The sequence below is a fragment of the Chionomys nivalis genome, chromosome 8, assembly GCF_950005125.1.
Source record: "Chionomys nivalis chromosome 8, mChiNiv1.1, whole genome shotgun sequence".
In the NCBI taxonomy this organism is placed as follows: Eukaryota; Metazoa; Chordata; class Mammalia; order Rodentia; family Cricetidae; genus Chionomys; species Chionomys nivalis.
The window spans coordinates 86,144,634-86,167,768 of NC_080093.1; the positions used below are offsets into that span (position 1 = coordinate 86,144,634).

At 48.1% G+C, this 23,135-nt stretch overlaps 1 protein-coding gene across 1 annotated transcript in view; it reads left to right on the forward strand.

Moving 5' to 3' along the window:
• The first annotated feature begins 21,096 nt into the window (after positions 1 to 21,096).
• Irag1 (inositol 1,4,5-triphosphate receptor associated 1) overlaps positions 21,097 to 23,135 on the forward strand; it is a 112,813-nt gene continuing 110,774 nt past the window's right edge. Inside the window, exon 1 of the mRNA XM_057778581.1 lies at positions 21,097 to 21,186. The gene's annotated coding sequence lies outside the window, so the exon portion shown is untranslated. The remainder of the gene's footprint in view (positions 21,187 to 23,135) is intronic.

The window sequence follows — 23,135 nt, forward strand, 5'->3', positions numbered from 1 at the left end:
GCACTCACGTATACCTACCCAGAAGCAGGTATACACACATATGCAGAATTAAAACAATTAAATCCTGTGTTTTTAAGATTAATCAGGGCAAGGGAGATGGCTCAGTTGCTAAGAGAGGTGTGGACTTGAGTTGAGACGCCCTGTCAGGCAGGGCTGCATGTGCGTAGACCCCACACTGGGGTCATGAAGGTAGAGCTAGGAAGACACTGAGACTTGCAGACCAGACAGCTGAGGCAAAAATCAGTCAAGCTTCAGATTCAGTGAGAGACCCTGTCTCACAGGGATAAGGTGCAACATGATAAAGCAGGATATCTGATGTCCTCTTCTGGTGCCTACATGTGTATGTGCATGCACACACACACGCACACACACACACAGACACACTCACACACGCGTTGATTATCTAGGTTTTTCTCTTTTTTTTTTTCCAAGGCAGGGCTGGGGAGTGAGTGGCAACCAGTGTCTGACCGGGCTATTGCAACAGCCTCCACTCTGGCTTCCCCGCCTCCAGTTCTACCACATTAATCCAGTCATTGCACACACACACACACACACTCACACACACACACACACGTGCGTGCACGCGCGTGCACACCTAGATATTGGGGCCTGGTATGGTGGTGCATGCCTTCAATCCCAGCACTCAGGAGGCAGAAGCAGGTGGATCTGCATGAGTTCAAGGCCAGCCTGGTCTACAGAGCAAGATCTAGGACAGCCCCAGGATGTTCTGAGAGCTGCCAGTTAGTGAGGACACCTGCCAAACCTGAATACTCCTGTCTTTATGTGGTTCTCCCACCTCTGAGCATCCTCCAATCGAAAGGAAGTGTTCTTATCCTTGCTCCCCTATTTAGAACATTGTAGTAGTCTTCTGCAAGTAATTACATGGAGTGTCTTTTGAGAGAAATTACAGCCTTCATTTTACATGAGCTCCTTAGTCGTTCTTTTTGGCTTTCACGAATTGGGACCGACCTTAGATTTCAGTGGAATGCTTCTCAGAAGCCTTATGAGAGATGGCAGTTGTCCATGCCCCTTCCAGCCTCCAGTTTGAAGTATAATCCCCAAATGACACTTAGGGCATGCATCACAGGGGGACACAGTGACACACATTGCTGCAGAAGACATTGAATCTTTGACCTTTCCTCGATAAGATGGTGAAGGGTAGAGTTTCAGTGTGGCCTCTACGAGGGATTTGCCCAATGCAAACCAAATACAATTCCTCAACGATGGGAATTTTAGATCTTTGAGAGAAGTTCTTTTGTTAAATCTGTTTACAGCTCAAAGAGGAGGGAACACACCCCACCCCCTCTCCTTAACCTGTTTTCCTGATCTGTTCATATATGCAATAGTTAGAGCTTGTTTGTCAGCTTCCAAGGGCTGAACTGCCTAAAGTCTTGACCAGTCTGGTCTGAGAAAGGACCTGGGCACTTGTGTGCCTCAATGTTTATAGACTTGGAGGTGGTCTTTGCTTAATAGCTTTGCTTCCTGCGGAAATGGGGCCTCTTCTTCAAGCAATGCAAAGTTAATGCTATACCACTCACTCAGGACTCTGCTTCTGGGAAACCACTCCTGCCTCCCCCCCCCCCCCAAGCTCTCCTCTCCTCTTCTCTCTCTCTCTCTCTCTCTCTCTCTCTCTCTCTCTCTCTCTCTCTCAGGGGAGGTGGCCATTTTGACCAGTGAGGGAGGGGCATGGAGTCAGTAGTGTCATAGAAGACCTCAGTCATGGTTTTCCTGGCAAGACAGCTGCCATCTCTCTCGTCCGAGCTTTGGTTCTTACGAGAGTCCACCCGTCAAGCCTGTGGATGTTGACATTCCCTCACAGAAGGAAGGGCAGAGGCAGTTGTCCCTGGATCTTCATCTGAGATTTGAGCTGCTCCTCTCAGTCATTTGTGTACAATTCTGCCCTAATCTCACGTGGCGCTCTCCAGCGGGGAGGCTAGAGCATGTGTAAGTCGGGGTGAGATCTTCATCTATGCAGCTTTAGAGAAGCCATCATCCGTGTGAAAGACTCCCCAGTGTGGCTACTCTGGGCCTCCCCACATTCCCGCCAGTAGCCCCTGAAAGACCCCGGTGGGGACCTTCCCTCAGGTGGAGACCCCCGGACCCAAAGACCAGGCCGAGACCACGGGTCGGATGCAAACTGCAAGAGGTTTATTAGGTAGACACAGGTACCTGCGGGCAGCAAAGTCTTTCGGAGGACTTGCGCGCCTGCAGACTGGGAGGAGGTCTTTTTATAGGAAAGAGGGCAGCAAAAGCAAGTTTTACAGAAGCAGAAGCATGGTTATCGGAATGAGGCGGGGGGCATGAATGTTTTTTCCTCTCCCAGCATGGATGTTTGGCAGCAGACATCCTGTTCTTATCTTATAGATATCATACTTTGCAGTCATCCTGTTTTGTAGATGTCCTATCTTATAGATATCCTGTTTTCCTCTCACGAGAGCAGGCTAGCTGCTGATCCTGAGAATCTTTCAAGCAAATAGGACATTCTCCCGGGAGCCTGCTAGCTGCGGGTTCTGAGGAGGGGGTCTGTAGGGTCTTTCACCCCTTACCATGCCCTGTAAGAAAGCCCATTCATTTGATGCCCAAGATGAGCTTTGTAGTAATCATGATGAGGTTTGTAACTGGGACCCTATTATGAGGGGGTACTTCAAAGTCTACCCCAGAGCATCCCTGACCACTGGAGCTGGGCTGCTGCTGGTGATTTGTTTGGTTTTCTTTTGAGTCCGGGTTTCACTATGTAGCTCTAGGGTAGCCTGGAGCTTGGTATGGAGACCAGGGAGGCTTTGACCTCAGAGATTCACCTGCTTCTGCCTCCCGAGTGCTGTGATTAGAGATGTGCGCCACCATGCCTGGCCTTTTGTTGTTGGTTGGATTTGTTTTTTAAAGCAGGTGTTTGGATTTTCAGGTCTAAAGATGGAGATGGGGTCTCCTAACCCCTTGGAGAGGGCTCCCAGCTTTGTAGCAGCAGAAGAAGGCTTTAAGGAGGAAACAGATTAAAATGTGAAAGGGGGGTGTCGAGGACAGAGTCCTTTCTATGGCTGGCAACTGGGCCCCTCTGCCAGATGGCATGAAAGGAAGAGGCATGTAACAGCATCTCTTGAACGAATGAGCAAATGAAGGAGCCCTGAGCTGTGGATATCATTATTAAGCTGTGGTTTTGGATCCTACCAATTCTATAAGAGCAGTGGTGACTCTTTAGATTCCTGGAGAAGTAAAACCAGTCTCCTCTTAAGACCTTGTATCCCCCACTCTTCTGACTTCTATATAATGACATAGGATCTCTAGGCCAGGCTGACCTCTACCTGTGAGTGCACGTGCTGCTAAGTCTGTTTTGTTTTGTTTTGTTTCTGTGCTAGGGACTTAACCCAGGGCTTTGTGCACGCTAGACAAACACTGCACTAGCTGAACTCCATCCCTGCTGTCCGTTCTGGTGTGTCCTCTGGTTCCATCAGCAGCTGATGCTACGTCCAGTCCTATGCTCCGTGAACTCCACCTCTCCAGCTCTTGTAGTTTGCACAGTCCCTCATAACCTCTTTGGCTTATACCATCTTTAGCCGACTAGCACCAACGCCCCTTATACCCTACATCTAATTCAGGTAATCTCTGGGCCATAGGATGGCAGCTCACATGCAGAACCATGACACTGCCAAAGGCCATGCAGCTATAAGGGACAGTGCTGGTTAGTTTCTGTCAACTTGAGATGAATCGGAGTCACCTTGCAGGAGAGAACTCCAGCTGAGAAAATGCCTCTATCAGATTGGCCTGTAGGCAAGTTGTGGGGCATTATCTTGATTAATGATTGTTGTGGAAGGGCCCAACTCACCGTGGGAGGTTCCATGCTTGGGTAGGTGATCCTGGGAGGGATAAGAAAAGTAGATGAATGTGAATCTCAAAGCAAGCTGGTAAGCAGCATCCCCCATGATCTCCGCTTTGAGTCCCTGCCTCTAGGTTCCTCCCTGGACTTCCTTCAAAAGTGGACTGGGATATAAAGCGTAAGTTAAAGAAACCTTTGCTTCTCCAAGTTGTTCTTGGTCTCTCATCCCAGCAGTGGGGACCAGATCAGGACACACTAGGACTCGTTCTTCCTGTGGGCCCATGGTCCAAATGCCTATCTCGGGGTCTTGTGTTGTCGTGTTTCAATGCCAAGAAGTTTTCGACATCCAGAAAAGCACACTAGGCATTAGTTCAGCCTGGGAGACCTGAGCGGAACCCTAGCTGTCACTGGGAGAATCCAGCCCTGGCTCAGAGGCACTAAGAAACTCGCCCTTTATCCAGAGAAAGGAAGATCACAAAGGAATGCTCTGGTGCAAAGAATTCTTTGTCTAGTACATGGTCTATTTTAGATGTGAAAGTTCAAGGTTATGAAAGCAAACAGTTTGCCTGTGTGTTTGTGAGTTCTGGGACAGAGCTATTTCTCCATGTGTGGAGGACATGCTCAGATAATTGTGTGATTTTGGGGCGTTGTTGAAACAAAAGAGGCGCTGAGGCTACAGACCATGGCATGCAGAGCAGCGACCCTGGTTGGCACTGCCTCCACGGGACTCCAGAAGGGGTCAACACTTGTAAATACCACGTCGTTAGCGTTTAGATTTGAACTGTGCCCCTCATGTTCCTTTTTGAATTCTTAATCCCCAAATGCTGATGCTATTTGGGTGTGGGGGGGCGGGGGAGCTTTTAGAAGATGGGACTAACTGGCATGTGTAGTCCCTAGGGGCTGGTCTTTAAAGGGTATGGTCCTGTCCCAGGGCTTTCTGGTCCCTGGTCTGCCACATGGTCCTGCAGCCAGGAACTCTGCCGTGCCTCCCGAGAGCGGTTGATGGCTCCCTCTGGAATAAGCCTTCCCACCATAAATCACCTCAGGTATTCCGGTCCAACTAACGTGAAAATAACTGGCAGACAGCTGGCTCAGTCGAGTAGATGGACTGGGAAGCTTCTGCCAAGAACAGAGGACGTGGGCCGCCTTCTTCTACCCTTGTCGGCTCGGCCTGACTTCCTTATGACCTCCTTTTATTAACCTGAATTTAGATGGCATTGACTCTGTCAGGCATCTTTTTAAAAATCTGTTTCCCAGGGATTGAGGTGGGTCTTGCACTCTGCTTCAGCCGTGAAAACCAGGCCTTCCTTTTTTTTTGAAGGAGAGAACACAGACCTTGGGATGTTTAGGCTTAGTTCTGTCACAAAGCAGCCGTGTGACATCGCATAAGGCATTTCATTTCTCTAAGCTTCAGTCTCTTAACCGGAAGCCATGCACCAAATACTTTTAGGCGTGCACTCTGAGGTGAGTTCTGTTCGGTGTGCAATGAGTCTTAACTCCTGGGTGTTTGCTTATGTCTCCTCTGGTTCCCTCCCCACTTCCCTTTCAACATCTCTCACTTCCTTCCTTCCAAGATCTGGGTTCACATGTTGGCTTTTCACACTTAAGAGATCTTTGAGCGTGAGATGACTCTTGTGTAAGTGCGAGCCAGAATACAATAGTACTCAGTAGATCAGTCCTTCCATCCATTCATCCTGGAAGTTAGACAGTTCCTGAGTGTGCACCTCCCTCAGTCTTCTTTCCATTCTCCAAGTTAGTCAAGCACGAAATATAAACATCCTCCAGGTGCTGTTGAAGGCACTGGGACCTGACAGATGACAAGAGGAGCTGAATATGCAGCATCTTAGTGGTGTAAGTGTAAGAAAGCCATGGGTGCGGGTGGGGGGGGGGGATGGAGAGCCACAGAGCAGAAGAGGCAGCTCTGGAAGAGTCTCTCAGCCGACACAGCTGGGGAAGGCCACGGTACAGCAGCACAGCACAGCGGGGGCCAGGAAGCTGGAGGACTGATGAGGTCAGCGTATTAGTCGGTTGTCTAGAGTAACAGGACTTGCAGAATGACCCCCCCCCCATTATGCAGGTTCTCTTTAGGGAACCACATTGTTGAGATTTCATGGGGCAGCTTCCCTGTTACTGCTGGAGGACACAGTCTCACAGTAGGTGCCCTGGTTCTCTGGCTCTTACAACGTTTCCAGCCCACCTCAAAAGAGATGTTTCCTGAGCCTTAGGTGTAGATGCACCAAAGATGTATCAGTTAGGGCTGGGCATCCCAGGCTTATTTACTCTCTGCATTTTGGCCAGTTGTGGATCTCTGTAATAGCTGCAAAACTCATAATTTTTTTTTTTTTTGAGGTGAAGTTTTACTATGTGGTCCAGAATGGTTCACAACTTGCGCTCCTCCATCCTTGGTCTCTGGAATACTGGGATTACAGGCATGTACTACCATTTATGGCCTCACACTAGCTTTTTATGCTGAATACATGGGAAGCGATTGGAACATTACAAGAAGAAGAGTGACAGGATCTAACACAATCACATTGATCCACTCTTTCTGCACTGCGGAGCAAGAGGGCAGTTAGAGGAACTGAGCTGATCGCACTCCAGGAAAGGATAGTCATTGGTTTAGATCAGGGTGGGGGTGACGGAAGTTGTAAGAAATGGCTGTATCAATCTTACCAAAAGCAATCTACAGATTCAGTGCAATGCCCAGCAAAATCCCAGCAAAATTCTTCACAGACCTTGAAAGAACAATACTCAACTTCATATGGAAAAGCAAAAAACCTACGATAGCCAAAACAATCCTGTACAAGAAAGGAACTTCTGGAGGCATCACAATCCCTGACTTCAAACTCTGCTACAGAGCTACAGTACTGAAAACTGCCTGGTATTGGCATAAGAACAGACAGGAGGACCAATGGAACCGAATAGAAGACCCGGATATCAATCCACACATCTTTGAACACCTGATTTTTGACAAAGAAGCTAAAACTATAAAATGGAAAAAAGAAAGCATATTCAGCAAATGGTGCTGGCATAACTGGATATCAACATGTCGAAGAATGAAAATAGACCCATATCTAATGCCTTGCACAAAATTCAAATCCAAGTGGATCAAAGACCTCAGCATAAACCAATCACACTGAACCTCATAGAAGAGAAAGTGGGAAGTACACTTGAACCAGGAGACCACTTCCTAAATATAACCCCATCAGCACAGACACTGAGAGAAACAATTAATAAATGGGACCTCCTGAAACTGAAAAGCTTCTGTAAAGAAAAGGACACAGTCAACAAGACAAAATGGCAGCCTTCAAAATGGGAAAAGATCTTCACCAACCCCATATCAGACAGAGGGCTGATACAAAAAACTCAAGAAATTTGACATCAAAAGAACAAATAGCCCAATAAAATAGAGAAATCTAAAATGGCTGAAAGACACTTAAGGAAATGTTCAACATCCTTAGTCTTGAGAGAAATGCAAATCAAAACAACTTTGAGATTCCATCTTATACCTGTAAGAATGGCCAAGATCAAAAACACTGATGACAATTTATGCTGGAGAGGATGTGGGGTAAAGGGAACACTTCTGCATTGCTGGTGGGCGTGCAAACTGGCACAACCCCTTTGGATATCAGTATGGCGATTTCTCAGAAAATTAAGAAACAACCTACCTCAAGAACCAGCAAATACCACTTTTGGGTATGTATCCAAAAGATGTTCAATTGTACCACAAGGACATGCGCTCGACTATGTTCATAGCAGCATTGTTTTTCATAGCCAGAACTTGGAAACAGCCTAAATGCCTCTTGACCAAAGAATGGATAAGGAAAATGTGATACATTTACACAATGGAATACTATAGAGCAGAAAAAAATAATGACATCTTGAAATTTGCGGACAAATAGATGGATCTAGAAAGCATCACAATAAGTGAGGTAATCCAGACCTAGAAAGACAAACACCATATGTATTCCCTCAAAAGTGACTTTTAGAGAAAAAGCAAAAAAAAGCAACCCCCCCAAAAAACCAAAAAAAAAAAAAAAAACAAAACAGTCTACAATTCACTTCCCAGAGAACCTAGACGACAAAGAGAACCCTAAGAGAGACATACAAAGACAAGATCTCTTGAGTAAATTGGGAGTGTGGGAACCATGGGAGAGGGGAGGAGGAGAAGGGAGAGGAAGGGAGGGCAGCAGGAAAAAATATATAGCTTAATAAAAACAATTTAAAACAAAAAAAGAAATGGCTGCATTCTGGACACATGAAGATAAGGCTGGCAGAGTTTTTGGATGAGTTTCCTGAGGGGCATGTGGTAAACAAGACACGTATGGGCACTGTTTACTTTTGTACTTGAGAACTTGGAGGATGGATTGGCTGCCTACTGAGACAGAGACAAGGGGAGAGCAGGGACTCAGGTTGAGCGTGTTTAATTTGATTCCTGAGACATCCAAGAAGAGGCATTGAGTGAAAGCTGGATGTTGGACATGGGGGTCTGAGGGGCAGATTCAGGCTGGATGAAACATTCACAGAGTGTAGCGCCTAGAGAGACGATCCAGTTGCTCAAGCGCTTTCTGTGCAAGCATGAGGACCTAAGCTCTAGACCCAGAACTCATGAGAAGCTGGGCATGGTGACAAGCATGGATAATTCTTTCACTGAGGAGGAGACAGGCAGGTCTCTGGCACTCACTGGCCATCTAGGTTAGCTGAATCTGCAAGCCAAATTAGCGAGAGACCCTTCCTTCCTTCCTTCCTTCCTTCCTTCCTTCCTTCCTTCCTTCCTTCCTTCCTTCCTTCCTTCCTTCCTTCTTTCTTTTTCCATTCAAAATTTTCCACTTCCTCCCCTCCTCCCATTCCCCTCCTGCTCCCCCACTTATCCCCCTCCCTCCCCCTCCCTCCTTAAGAGAGGGCAGGGAACCCTGCCCTGTGGGAAATCCAAAGGCCCTCCCCACTACATCCAGGCCTAGGAAGCTGTGCATCCAAATAGACTAGGGTCCCAAAAAGCCAGTACATGCAGTAGAGACAAGTCCCAGTGCCTTTATCAATGGCTTCTCAGTCAGCCCCCATTGTCAGCCACATTCAGAGAGTCCGGTTTGTTATCACCATAGAATCTTTGTCCGGCGATGGATGGAGATAGAGATAGAGACCCTCATCAGAGCAACGGACTGAGCTCCGTTGTCCCAAAGTCCAGTTGAAGAGCAGAAGGAGAAAGAAGACACAAGGAAGTCAGGACCGCAAAGGGTTGGTCCACCCACTGAGGCAGTGTGCCTGTTCTAGTGGCAGCTCACCAAATCCAGCTGGACCGGGACTGAACGAGCACGTAGGAGACCTTTTCTTAAACAAGATGGACATCTCCTGAGGAAACAGGCCTGAGGCTGACCTCTGGCACGCACACATATGTGATTCTATATACACTTGCACACACATGAACAGGCACACATAAATTTTCACAATATGAAAAACCTGTCTTCAGTGTGTAGATGGCATTTAAAATCTTGAGTTTGGATAAGGTACTCTTTTTTTTTTTTTTTTTTTTTTTGGTTTTTCGAGACAGGGTTTCTCTGTGGTTTTGGAGCCTGTCCTGGAACTAGCTCTTGTAGACCAGGCTGGTCTCGAACTCACAGAGATCCGCCTGCCTCTGCCTCCCAAGTGCTGGGATTAAAGGCGTGCGCCACCACCGCCCGGCCTGGATAAGGTACTCTTAATGATGAGTATATATAGAAGAAAATCTAGCTCTCAGGACTGAGTCTGAGGCGGTTCAGTATTGCTCACCAGGGAGATAGGGAGGAACAAGTTCATTCTCCCAATCTCTCTTCTTTCTCTTTTTATCGTTATGAAAACAACTCTGCTGTTTAATTCAGCTAGCATTCACTTGAAGAAAGGTGCTTACAAAACATCTCCAGGGTTTGCTCTTAAAAAGTAATGTGTGCTCTTTGCGACTTCAAAGACTTTTCAAAAGACAGCTCCTTACCCCAGGCTCGGGAAGAAGGTCGCGTGATGCAGGCAGTGACCCAGGAAGGCCAGCGCATCCCTTTCAGGATTAGTGAAATGAGGCCTTCCTTAGCGTTCATTCCGATGGAATGTCAGTTCGGAAACCTCAAGAATCTTCTGCTTCACGTCTCTTTCACTTTTCCATCTAACAGAAGAACCATGTGAAGCCAGGAGGGAGAATCTGAGAAAGGTTGGACTGTTCCCGTGGTGAGATAAGCAATCTGTTGTGTCATGAGACGGATTTAGAAGCTACAGGAAGCAGCAAGCTTGCTCTCTGCAGAATTTGAGTAGGGAGGTGAGCCACTGCTAACTGAGGGTGCTTGAGGAGGGCAATGGAGGAGCTGGGGAGGGGTCTGTACACTCTAGCCAAATTTATGTGATGCATGGGTTATCTGGCAGCGGACTCCACAGCTTTTGTCAGATTTGCAGAGGTATGAGGCCCTAAAAGGTGCTAAGAGAGGGCTGTCTTAGCATAGCAAGTACATGGCGGCTGTGAGGTCGCTGTGGTCATCTCCCACTAAGTGCTGTGGTCCTCACAGGCACTGACATAGCAAGTCCCCGAGCAGAATGTTCCTGAAGGAAGGATGTGGACTTTGTACTTGAGCAAGCTTCTATTTATATTTTCAGCAGCTGCCTTCTACCTTTGAGATCCCAGATGCGTGCTTAACTTCCTCTAAACTTAATCCCTCCATTTGTAGAACAGGAATAATAAAATCCACCTCACTTCGTAATGTGGCTTCAGGCTGCCCAGTAAACATTTGGCATGTGGTAAGAGTTTGGGAAATGTGAAGTCCTTCCGTAACTCCTTTTCAGTGGCATCACAGCCTAGGAAAGCGGTTCACGATGCTTAGATCATGGCCTCAGGTATCATTATGTGAACTCGTAGGGTTAGCTGCCCCCAAGGCAGCTCATGTTGTTTGAGACCTGATTAAGCACATGTTGGCAGGTGAGATATCTCCTGCCAGTTTGAAAGAAGGGTTAGACAAGCCTGGAGCAGTGAGGCTATTATGGGTCATAGCCAGATGGGTGTGCAGCTAAAAAGGGGGCAAAGAGAGGAGGAGTTGGGGAAGATAGCATTGTTTCTGGGAGACAGTAGTGGCCAGGGCTCTGCTTCCCTAGGGTCTGTGTGCTCTTTCTCTCTTGTCCTTGGGCCTTTGGAGATTGATTTATCCTTGGCACAAGTATTTTTCCACTTGCGCTAGCCAGAGCTGGTTTCTGGAACTCCAAGAAGCCTTTGTGGTGGCAGCTGTTCTGGCCTTAGGCCCTGCACAGTCTCCTCACTCAGCTGGCCCCCTGGTAGCACCTCCACAGGTCATTCCTCACTGCCCCAGACCGGGGAGCTGTTTCTTTCCTCTGGACTTTGGCAGTTTTTCTGGTCTTCCTAGGCCAGCTCCTTCTTCCCATGGTCAGGCCAGGAGGATGGCTATAAGGAGGAGGGACTGTTGAAGGTTATTTTCTGCCTGGCCTAGTGTGGAATCGGTCTTAGCAGAACCCAGCAGGGAAGCATTTGTGAATTAGTTTATCCAGATCCCCAAACTGGGCTTTGTTTTCCTCCCTCCCTCCCTCCCTCCCTCCCTCCCTCCCTCCCTCCCTCCCTCCCTTCCCCCCTTCCTATGTGCACGTGTGTGTGTGTGTGTGTGTGTGTGTGTGTGCATGTGCATGCAGAGGCCAGCTGTTGACGACAGGTGTCTCAGTCCCTCTCACCCTTATTTGTTGATACAGGGTCTCTCGCTGAACTAGAGTTCACTAACTTGGCTACACTGGCTGACCAGCAAACCCCAAACCCCAGAAATCCCCCTGTACTGTGATGACTACCACATCTGGCCTTTCTCGTGGGTACGTATGGGACCTGAACTCAGGTCCTCCCGCTTGTGCAATGAACATGTTATCACCCGAATCATCATCTTCCTAGTCCCATAGGTCTCTCTTCTTTCTTAGCAAGGATGTGGTTTTAATTCTGAATTCCAAATTGTTCTGGCTGCCCCGAATCCCCTTGCCATTGCTGATCTTCTCTGGGCTCCTTCACCTCCATATCCTCCTCTTGTTTGCTCTGTCTCCAGTAAATCACTTCTGGAACAGTAACAATAATTATTGTATACTCTTTACCTGGATACTCAGTGTTTGAAATATTTAGTCGGGGGCCTCATCCCAGGCCCTGGAAGGCATCTTTGGAACACTGGGCAGGAAACTCCATTTCAAGCCCCTTCCCCTGGGAGTTGCCTTAGTCCAAACTCCACCTCCAAGAAAGCCTGCCAAACTGTGACCCCTCCCAAGGGAGGGTCAAGACCACTCCCACAGGCTGCTTAAACTGCCCCTAGAGAGTGAACACGTGGTCTCCCCTTTTCTCTCTCTTTTCCTCTCTATGCTTTCCTGGGTGTCTTTTAATTTGCTTTAATTTGGTCTGATTGAAATTATTTGCATTGGCGGAGAGGATCGTCTAACAAATATTCCAAATATTTGGAGGTTCCATGGCGGGGGTGGGGGGTGGGGGTGGGGGTGTTCTTTCCTACGGGGCCCAGGGCCACGTGTTGGAAAACGCTCTTCTCTGCGTACTCTCCGCCAGGCTAAGATTGGTTTTGTCTCGGTGAGTCCCCCTTTTTTACTTTATGCCGCTAGGGCTATGGGACCCACTCGCATTTATCTTTGTCGATTTTTGGACTTTTCCGTAAATCACAATTGTGCCAAAAGCCCCATCCAAGCGGCGGCGAAGCCAGGCTTCGCTGAGGTGAGATTGTGTGTATCAGAGACGTCTGCCACTCATTTTTCACGACCCCCGTTTTTGACTCAAGAGTTCTGTCCCCGTAGACACACTGTGACAGACTTCAGTCCCAGAATTTGGCATAGACTTTTAAAGGGGTTCTTGCGATTCAAAGCTGAATCCTCAAATGCCCTTGGGCTGCCTTCTACAAAAATCCTTTGAAATTGGGGCTATCTAACACCCTAACATAAAAACAAGGCTCAAAAAGCCCATGGTTTCTAGATGTATGCTCCCACTCCCCTCTCTCCCCTCCCCCTCCCTGCTTCTCTAGCTGTTTGCTGTTTGTCTACTCTGGGATTCTCTAAAACAGATCTGTTTCCCCAGTCCTTCACTCCAAACCTTATAGCTCTTCTGTCCTTATTGTTTCTACAGCGTCTGCTAATCTGGTCCTTAATGGGATCACCTCTGTGCTTCCCTGGCTTCTGCCACCAGCCTGCACCAGGATTTTAAGTTGGACAGCTGACCACACTAAGTGTTTTATTTATCTGTCTGTTAGAATAATGTGGCCACAGTATGTCTATGTGAGTATGTGGGTGCGTTTTCATAGTATGCTTGCTTCCAAAAGAAAAAATCTGTAAAACTTGTAACTGCAGATTACAACAGCTCTGGAAAAATACAAACACGTGGGTAACCCCCATTTTGACTTCACATCATCTTGGGTAAGAGTACCCACATGTGCTAGTATTTTTTGACTTATTAAAATATTCCTTTTAATCTTCTAACATTTGCTAGTATTGATAAGCTGTAACTATTGGGTATAAGAGATGACTAATTTAACTAACAGGTAATGGTACCCAATTCTCAAGTGCCTCTACAGATCTGTGAGTATGGCATTTAACATAAGAGCTTCTAACACAAGAGACATGCCAGCTCCCAAAAGCACCCTCTAGTTCCTCCAAGAAGATACATGGTTGCAAAAGACGTTCTGCCTCCAGGCTTGCCTTTGGCTTTGCAAAGCCACCCACACGGCAAAAAGTAGCATTCCACCTCTTCAGCTTCTGGATGCCACCTGGGGAATCCATCTTCTCATCCTGCTGAGACAGGTAGACTAAATTTTACCCCCTCACAGGAAAATCTTTGGGCCTCTTGTATTTGGCAGCTAATGGCAAGCACTGCTTCTAGGCTGGTGTTCTCCAAGGACTAAGGAGAGATTGGATTGCCTGTGTAGCTAAAAAAGCTGTCTCATTTCTACTCATTTGTCTCCCTTAGATCTGTCTAATGGCATTTGATGACTTAAGGTACTGGTAGCTCATTACTTCATTTGTTAACTTTCCTGCTAAAATACAGAGAGGTGTGCCTCTTTAACAGGCTTCATAGTCCAGGACTAACAGGTTTCAGTGTGTATCTTCAGAGGTTCAGAGTTTCCAATTTCCTTTAATTGTCTTCTAAAATGTTCATACCTTTTAACCTAAAGCAATAGCCTTTGCTATGACACCAAGATGTAAATCTGTTCCAGTTGCCTTACAGATACCTACAGGTTCCTGGAAAAAGTTCTGCTGCTGTATCAAAAATTAGGTCTGGTAAAAAACGAACAGTCTCCAGAGCCTATTTTAACTCCATCCAGTTTCAAGCATATTTTACAGGTCACCCCTGCTGTCTGGCCAAGACCAACTTACAAAGCACTCTCTAGACAATGCCAACACCTGCACCAGCTCCTGGGACTTCACCACTGATACCAACTCTCCTGGATCAAACACCTAAACTAAAATCTGGTTTTATCTGCTATTATGTCCCAGTTATACACCTGAGCCTTACTTGTACAACCAGGGCACTTCTCTGTCCCATTCTTTCTGGCCAGTTAATGACTTCCCATGGCTAGCCCCATTCATAGGGCGAATAATAATATTATTTTTCTCCTAACCACCTGCCTTTTCATCTCCCTCAAGAAACAGCTGCCTGAGGTCTCCAGGATGACAGTAAACCAGATGCTGCTCCAGCCACACCTCTTGCTGAGCATGAGCCCACCAACTCCCGTCTCTCCCCTTTCCCATATCACCCCCCATGCCCACAGGAAACAGCCAGACTTGAGCTGACCGCCCCTTTATCCAAGGTGTCTAAAATGTTTGGTTGAGGGGCGTTACCTCAGCTTGCTGGCATCCCCTTATCCAAAAAGCCTGGAATGTTTGAAACATTTAGTCGGGGGCCTCATCCCAGGCCTCTGTCATCCATCTTTGGAATACTGGGCAGGAAACCTCCATTTCAAGCCTCCTCCCCTGGGAGTTGCCTTAGTCCAAGCTCCACCTCCAAGAAAGCCCGCCAAACGGTGACCCCTCCCCAGGGAGGGTAAAAAAGGTGTGTCCAATGGTAACACCTCCCCAGGGAATGTCAAGACCACTCCCACAGGCTGCTTAAACGGCCCCCTCAGAGAATGAACACGTGGTCTCCGGGTTTGCGTGTTCTTCCCTTTTCTCTCTCTTTTCCTAGTCTGATTAGAATTATTTGCGTTGGCGGAGAGGCTTGTTTAAGGGAAACCCAACACTCAGACACTAATATCTTGTCATATTTGCTCCGTCATTGATCCTGTGTCTATGCATGCATGGGTGATCTATCCATCCATAGTCTATTTATTTAGCATTTCTCTTTCCCCCTGGAACTGTCTACAGACTTTTGTCAGATTTTGCCACATGTCCCAAGAAAATTCCAGACCATTTGTTGTGTTCAACCGCTAGGACTCTTGGGCCCCCTTTCCTGTGGAGGCTCCACATCTTTGGCGGTAACATGGTGGAAGCAGGGCTGTGGAGTGCCTATGCCAGTCTCTCCCGCTACAGGGGCTGCTAATCGTGTTCACGTGGCTCTGCCACGTATCTCCACTAGAGCTTCTTAATTAGCATATCTCCACGTAGAGCTTCTTAATTAGCATATCTCCACATAGAGCTTCTTAATTAGCATAGCATGGCGGAAACACTTTGAGACTATGCAAAGGTCTGTGATTCTTAAACTTTCAACCAGGAATTTTAATATTCATTAGTGTCCCCTCCCCATCAATAAATAACATGACTGCAGATCACGAGTGTCTAGTTTTTGCATTCTTCTACGTTTATCAAAGATTGTGTTCCACTGTAAAGTAGAACTTCCCTTTCTCTTGGTTTGTCTTTATCAGCATGAACTCATAATTTTTGTTTTATTCAGTGGCCAATAACTCTTTACCAGCATTATTTGGCTAGCCATTAATAGTTAGCTTTCTATTGCCATGATAAGATACCATGACCAAAAGCAACTTGGGGAAGAGAGGGTTTATTTCAGCTTCTATTTCACGTCACCATCTGTCATCTGTCACTAAAGGCAGTCAGAGCAGAGGCTGAAGAGGGCACCAGATCTCATTACAGATGGCTGTGAGCCACCATGTGGTTGCTGGGAATTGAACTCAGGACCTTTGGAAGAACAGTCAATGATCTTAACCTCTGAGCTGTCTCTCCAGCCCCAGCATCTTTCTATATAGCTCAGGCTGCCTGGATCTTGCTAGCCTCCTTTCTCAGCCCCCCCCACCCCCAAGCGCTGGGATTAGGGTGTGTTCCACAGCTCCCAGTTTAAATACATGTTCCTTTTAGAGGAGTTCCTGCTAGCATTTTATTGGGATGACAGGAGGCAAGAAATACTATCATCCTGGAGGAGGGACAGAGATTGGGGTCTTGTGTTTGCCGTCTGCGGTCTTGGGTTGATCACTTGGGGATGCTAGAGTTAGACTGGAGTTTGCACACTGCAAGGTGGTGGCAAGGTTCCTCAGCTCTCCACGTTGCATTTTTCATCTAGGAATCGGGGTAGGAAGCTACACATCATGTTATTTGGCAATGGTGGCAGCATTAGACCTCGAGTGCACAGAGCCTGGCATGGTGCCTGACCCCGACGTCACTGAATGACACCTGTTGGTGGCCATGCCTGCTACTGAGCTGGCCTCTCATCGTTCATTCATTCAGGATCTGCTAAGTGCTGGGCCTTCCCAGAGCCCCTGAGTTAACAGGGCAGGGAAGTCAAGCTCCCAGAGAAGCTGTCCAGCAACCAACCCCAGAGCGGGCTGCATTCTTGGCCAGAAGCCAAGTCTCCTCCCTTGGCGTCCCTCTGTCCCAGGATCAGCTTTTGTTTTCCCGGGCCTTAAAACTTCTTCCTAGCCAAAGGTCAGATGGGCCAGTCGCGCCTCCCCGAGCTGTGGACCAGTATGTCTCTGTTGGCCATCGCTTCTGTCTGTGCCGAGGACACATGGTGGCCGCTGATGGGATGAGCTGGAGATTTTGGTAGAGTGAGGCCAAATCCCTGTGTGGCTCCAGGAACACGGATAAATATAGCCAGAGTAATTGCTTATGTTCTTTTAAGGATTAAAAGTCAGCTTTCAGGCAAGCTGTGAAGCTCCGTGACCAGGACAGCGAGGGACACAGTTCCTTTTTTAGAACTGTGGTCAGCACTCCTTGTGCACTGCTGGATCCTAGGTCTTAGTGACGCTACCATCACATGACTTTGGGGGTCATTAAGAGGGCACAGATAGGTCACAGATGATCCTACCACCACATTCCATGACCAGCCATGGTCAGCTCACCACAGGTACTCAGTCAACAATGCTTTTTATTTATTTATTTATTTCTGAGGCAAGATTTCTCTGTGTAGCTCTCACTATTCTGGAACTCGCTCTGTAGACCAGGCTGGCCTTGAACTCACAGAGATCTGCCTGCCTCTGCCTCCTGAGTGCTGAGATTAAAGGCGTGCACCGCCATCGCCTGGCTCTATGGTTATTTTAGTCATGTGTAGATGTGTGTATCTGTGTACGTGAGTGCAGGTGCTCATGGAGGTCAGAGGGCTGTTGGATCCTCTGAAGCTGGAGTCACAACCTTGTGAGCCACTCAGCCTGCATTCTGGGAACTGAAGGTAGGGTCCTCCATCATCATAGCAATGCAGGCTCTTACCCAGCTCTGCAGCCCCAACAATGAACATTTTAAGTGCACGAATGAAAAGATTACATTTAAAAAATAAGAGCATCTAGTTAACAGTAGCATCCTGATGTTGGTTGTCCGGTTCTAAAATACATAACTGTGATATAAGTGCCACCACTGAGAGAGGCTGATGAAGGAGCACTTGGGACTCCACTATTTTTATAACTTCCTGTACGCCTGTAATTGTTCCAAAACAAAAGTTAAAAAAAAAACCACCAATAACCTTTAGTCAGAATCTTCCCGGCACTCTAGACGGTCGGAGGAGGCAGTGCTGGAAGACAAATGAGTTAAATCTCCGCTCAGAGCAATGCTTTTGTTTAGTTATTACTGTTATTGAGTGTAAACACATGACTTAGTCTTGTGGCCCAAGACCTTAAATGAATAAGTAAGACAGAGAGAATACATGTTAGTCTTTAACGTGTTTTACTCCATTTTTATTCTGTATGTATGCATGTAGGCATGTGCATGTTATAGTAGGCATGAAGAGGTCAGAGGACAGCTCGTTGGAGTCAGTTCTCTCCTTCCGCCATGTGGGTCCTGGTGGGCAGGCACCTTGGCCCTGTGAGCCATCTCACTGGCCCAGGGGTTCACTTATTCCACAACTTAGATTCCTTTCCCAGGGATAATGTTTTGATCTTATTGATTTTTGTGCCAGCTTTTGTATGCATTGAGTGTGGGTGTATATGAATGGATATGTCTTCATATGTATATAAATATACGTCCACATGCACTTTCCCGCCCATGTGGTAGAAGATGTTCTTAGCTATCTCCCCATGTACCATCAGTCTTCCTTATACTGTGGCCCTTTAATACAATTCCTCATGTTATGGTGACCCCAACCATAAAATGGTTTCTTTGCTACTTCATAACTGTAATTTTGTTATGGGTTATAATGTAAATACCTGATATGCGACTCTGTGGAGTCACGGCCCAGAGGTTGAGAACCACTGCCTTAGTGGCCTTTTCCCATGGTTAGAGCAATAGCTCCCTCCTCCTTTGTTATGGCTGCACCCCATCTTCTTTTATGGCCCCCAAGTAGTGCTCATTTATGTCACTTCTAATCCCCTTGCTTGTATAAACAATGCTGCAGTGAGTAATCACATACATCTGTCATTTCCCAAGTGTGGGAGTTGTTTATAAAATAAATTCCTAGAAGTAGAACTGGGTCAAAGGGCACGAGCCTCACAACCTTGACGGTGCTGATGTGTCCGCTCTAGACTCGTTCTGTGTTGCACATCCACCAAGTGATGTTTTACAAAATGCTTGTAATTGAAGTGAGTTTGAAAAAGTCACTCGGTGACTGCTTTGGAGTCTGGCGAAAGCGTTGGGCCTCTACCAAGAGAAACAGGAATCGAGCGTAGGCTCCGAGACTCATAAGTCCATCCAGGCCCCTGGGGGAAGAGCCATGGTGGAAGGGATGGCAGATGGGGAAGAGGAAGGAGTTGTAGCTGGAACACCTCAGCTCACATCTGAGCCCTGGCACCCAAGGCGTCAGAGCATCCGAAGGTTGTTCCATTTCTTTGAGCCTCGGTTTTCTTTGCAAAGGCAAAATGCAACAGTTCCGTTTGTTAAGACACTTGTGAGATAGACACATGCTTTCACGAAAAGTATCTCATGCACAATTAGGAATATAGCGGGTGTTTAGCAAGTGGCTTACACACATACAAGCGTGTGCACACACTCATAAGCACACAAAGCCTTGGGCTCCATTTTTAGCCTCTGGTCACCAGGGGTTCCTGTAATACCCTTCAGAGCAATGGTTCTCAACCTTCCTAATGCTGGGACCCTTTAATACAGTTCCTCATGTTGTGGTGACCCCCAGCTATACAATGATTTCATTGCTACGTCATAACTGTAGTTTTACTACTGTTATCAATTGTAATGTAATTATCTGATATGCAGGATATCTGATATGTGACCCCTGTAAAAAGGTCATTTGATCCCCAAAGGGGTTGTGACCCACAGGTTGAGAACCACTGCTCTGGAGCAATATGTCCTAAAGTTAGGGATGTTGAGAGTCACAGAGGACCTTAGTTTGGATGAGATGCCTGTGTCTTGTTTCAGACTCAGGTCCATGACATTTGAATTTCTGGAAGAAGAGTCTAGGGCATCTAAGTTCAGGCTTAGAGGTTTAAGTCATTTTGAGGTTGGCAGAGCAGCCAGCCAGCCCGGTCAGTGTTAGTAGTTTGCACATGTGGCTTTGCCAGTGGGATGCACACCCACAGACAGATGTGGGTTCCCAGGGAAAGTGATTCGTGAGCCCAACAGGCGGATTTGCTAGGCAGCCGGAAGCTTAACACCCAGGAGAGAGGCCAGGATGGTGTGCCGGAAGCAAGCCTGGCACGGAACCGGCTGGATCCAGATTAGTTTGGGAGCACCTGCTCTGTGACTGGCCTGTGGCTAGGGGCTGGAGATGGGGCCTGTGCGCATCCTGGCAGAAGAAGGCACGAGGCCATGGGCCTTCGAGCTCCAATTCCTCACACTCTCACTCAGGACTAACAGGTAATGGCCAGGACCGGAGTTCTCAGGGTTTAGCAAGTAAAATGTCTGGCTACATTTGAGCTTCAAATGAACAACATACAATCTTGTGGTACAAGCATGTCTCATGCAGTATTTGGGGCATCCTTGTATGGAAACAATTACACTGCATTTGAGGTTTAAATTTGAGTATCCTGTGGTTATCTGCCTGGGCCACCCAAGGGCTTCGCTGTTGAGATCTCTAACTGCAGAAAGGGTGGTGGAGGCCCCCGTGTCTTAGGGTTGACAATCTGTGCCTTGGGCGCTGTTTCTGGGGAAGGTGAGGAACAAGCATGGACAGGGTGTGGGCTTCAGAAGAGAGGCAGGCTTCTCCACCTGAGTTGAGGGGTGTGGTGGGGACAAAAATTCATCCATGCTGTTTTAGTGCCTATGAGACCCTGGCCCACAGTGCCCTGACCTTTCCCTATTGTTCCACTTCAGAGATGAGTAGACAGAGGTTTTGCCATGTTAAGACTACATCACTGTTAGGTGGACTGGCCCCCGGGGCTGCTGCCAGGCCTGGAATTAGCTAATCCCCTTCACCATGCCCTTCTTCTCTCTGGCGATTCTGAGGGTTTAAGATGGGAGTAGCCTCCGCCCCCAAATCCCTGGGACAGGAAACATTCCCAGCTTATTCTGGCACTGGGCCAGGATCTTATCTAGGCTCTCAAGCTGGCTGGACACTCAGGGGTGGGAGGCTGCTCTGCATATGTCCCCTTCATCCCCCTCTAGCAAGGACAGTGTCCGGTGTCTCCAACCACCTCCCTAGGTACTGCCATAGGCTACAGGGGTACCCCTGCAAGAGCCAAGGATAAGGGGTTACCACTCAGGCCCCAAGTTCCTTGAACCCTGAGACTGACTGAGAGGCTTCTCCTGTCTTTATCCCCAGAGCCAGGCTGCAGGGGGCCTGGTGGATCTCTGATTCCCAGTCCCAACCCCTCATCCCAGCCCCTCATCCCAGCCCCTCTCTGAGGAGGAGGCAGGCAGCCGGGGCTCTGCAGCCAGAGCTTTTCAGCTCGGAGCTCTGGAGCCAGATGTAACATTGACCTTAAATGGTAAAAGCTCCCCAGAGTGAAGAGAGGCTGGCCAGGGAGGAAAGGGGAATAACTCAGTTTTAGGTAAGTCATCGCTATTGCCTAGAATAACCTGCCTCTTCAGCCCGAGGGAAGCAGAGAGGCGCCTTCTCCTCCTTAAAGGTACAGGGTGCTGGGATGGGGGCACTTAACTTTAAGTTGCAGGGGAAGTGGCTTGGTTGGGTGCTATTTTAGCCGAGTATTTTTATTGTTGCTGTCTTAAGTTTTAAATAAAAAATGAAACTTGCGATCCTCACTAAATCCTGCCCCTTCTGCTTGCTGCTAGAAAGCATGTGCAGGTTGGGGTGAAGATGGGGCTTCTCCCCGAGACCCTCACCCTGGTTTCCTGTAGGACCTTTGTGGCACGTAGAGTAACGCGGGTCAGGGTTGTGCGAGATAGGCAGGGTGGGCTTTCCTCCCCGGGACTTCCTGTGTCTCCGCTTTGTTCCCCCCACCCAGGTCCGTGTATGTGAATGGCCGTTAAGTCCAGCCGCCTCCGTCCTTGACTCTGCTCCATTTCTATGCGTGACCTTCCTGACCTGTGCTCTGCTCACAGCTCCCGTTTCCATCTCTGACCCCATTTCTCTTTTTGTACCTGTCCCCTAGCCCACCACATCCTGCACCGTTTCCTGGCTCTCTGTGTGTGTCCCAGCCTGTACCCCTCCAGAGATCACTGGAAGCTATTTCTAGAGTGAGTGGCACTCAGACAGGCTTTCCCAAAGGGAAGGTAGCAGAGCAAGGCCCAGGAGAGGCCCAGCTGCTGGGCTCCCTTCTGCGCAGTAAACAGTTGTAAAAGTTGGAGAGGCCTCAGAGTCTGCATAAACAACAGCATGGCCTGGGACCCCTGGCTGGCGCTCCTGCCGCCACAGGAGACAGCTGCTGCTCTTTAACACTCTTCAGGCAGCTTTGGGGTGCCAGAGGAAGCAAGGCAGCCCTGAATTTGGCTGAGCTTCATTCTGCATGGAGCAGGAGGAAGCTGCCAGGGCTGCCAGTCTGGAACTTAAGCAGGAAGGACCTGGAGGAAGCCCCCCCCCCCGCCCCCCACAAGAGGTAACACATTCCAGTGGGGCACATTCAGCTACCCACTCCTGGTTCAGTGGTTTGCCTAAGCCACTCAAGAAGGGTCAGCACTAAGATTTGAAAGCCGGTCTGCGTGGGTAGCCCGACCGTTGTGAGTGCCTCTAATACTGGCCTCTGATTCTCAACCGAGCGACAACACAGTTGTTACTTTTGGCTCACAATTCACTGGCATGTGTGTATGGCATGTGTGTACAGCATGTGTGTACATGCGTTGGAGGTGGCTGTTTGTATTCAAGCCTGTGTCTCCTCCCATATGTGTGGTGGTGAGTCATGGCCATGCATGTACCCTTTATGACCCTCTGGGAAGGAAAACCGTGCTAATTGCCCCAACATGAACAAGACATTGACTATAAATGTATTTTCTGAGCCATGGAGAAGTCGCACAATTGATTCATCCACAGTCGACCATCTCTAGAGGTTCTGCTTTTGACCCCTCCCCCCACACCCATGCCCCATTCACCTCTGCTGGGTCTTGTTTCTTGAGAGAACTGTGGGAGGGGCACAAACCCTCATGCTGTGGTATGAAGTGTCACCTGACTCCACAGCCTTGCTAGGACATACATCTGTGCCTCACTCAGCTTTACAGGTGGGGGCACTAGGGCTAGAAGGTATTTAGTGCCACCAAGTGACCCAGTATCTTAGGTAGGTTGAGATTCCCATGGGATTCCCAATCCCCAATAGGCCCAGGGGCTCTTATTTTGGGGATAAAGCATTCTGGGAGTTCTTGGGAGGAAACTGGATTGTTTACATGACAAAGGGCTCCAGCGTTGGGAGACTGAGTCTGTGAGACAGAGTCCACACTGTGTGTTCCATATTCAGAATGAGCCTACTGAGTGCCCAGAGCCAACTGTTTTTGAATGAATGGACAGATGGAAAACTTCTGAGGTTTTCCTGGTTAAACAGCATGCAGGTTTATTGATCATATCAACAAAGATCCGATGGTCAGATTTTGCCGTCTGGAGGATGCTGGAGGGGAGGCTCTGACTAGCCCT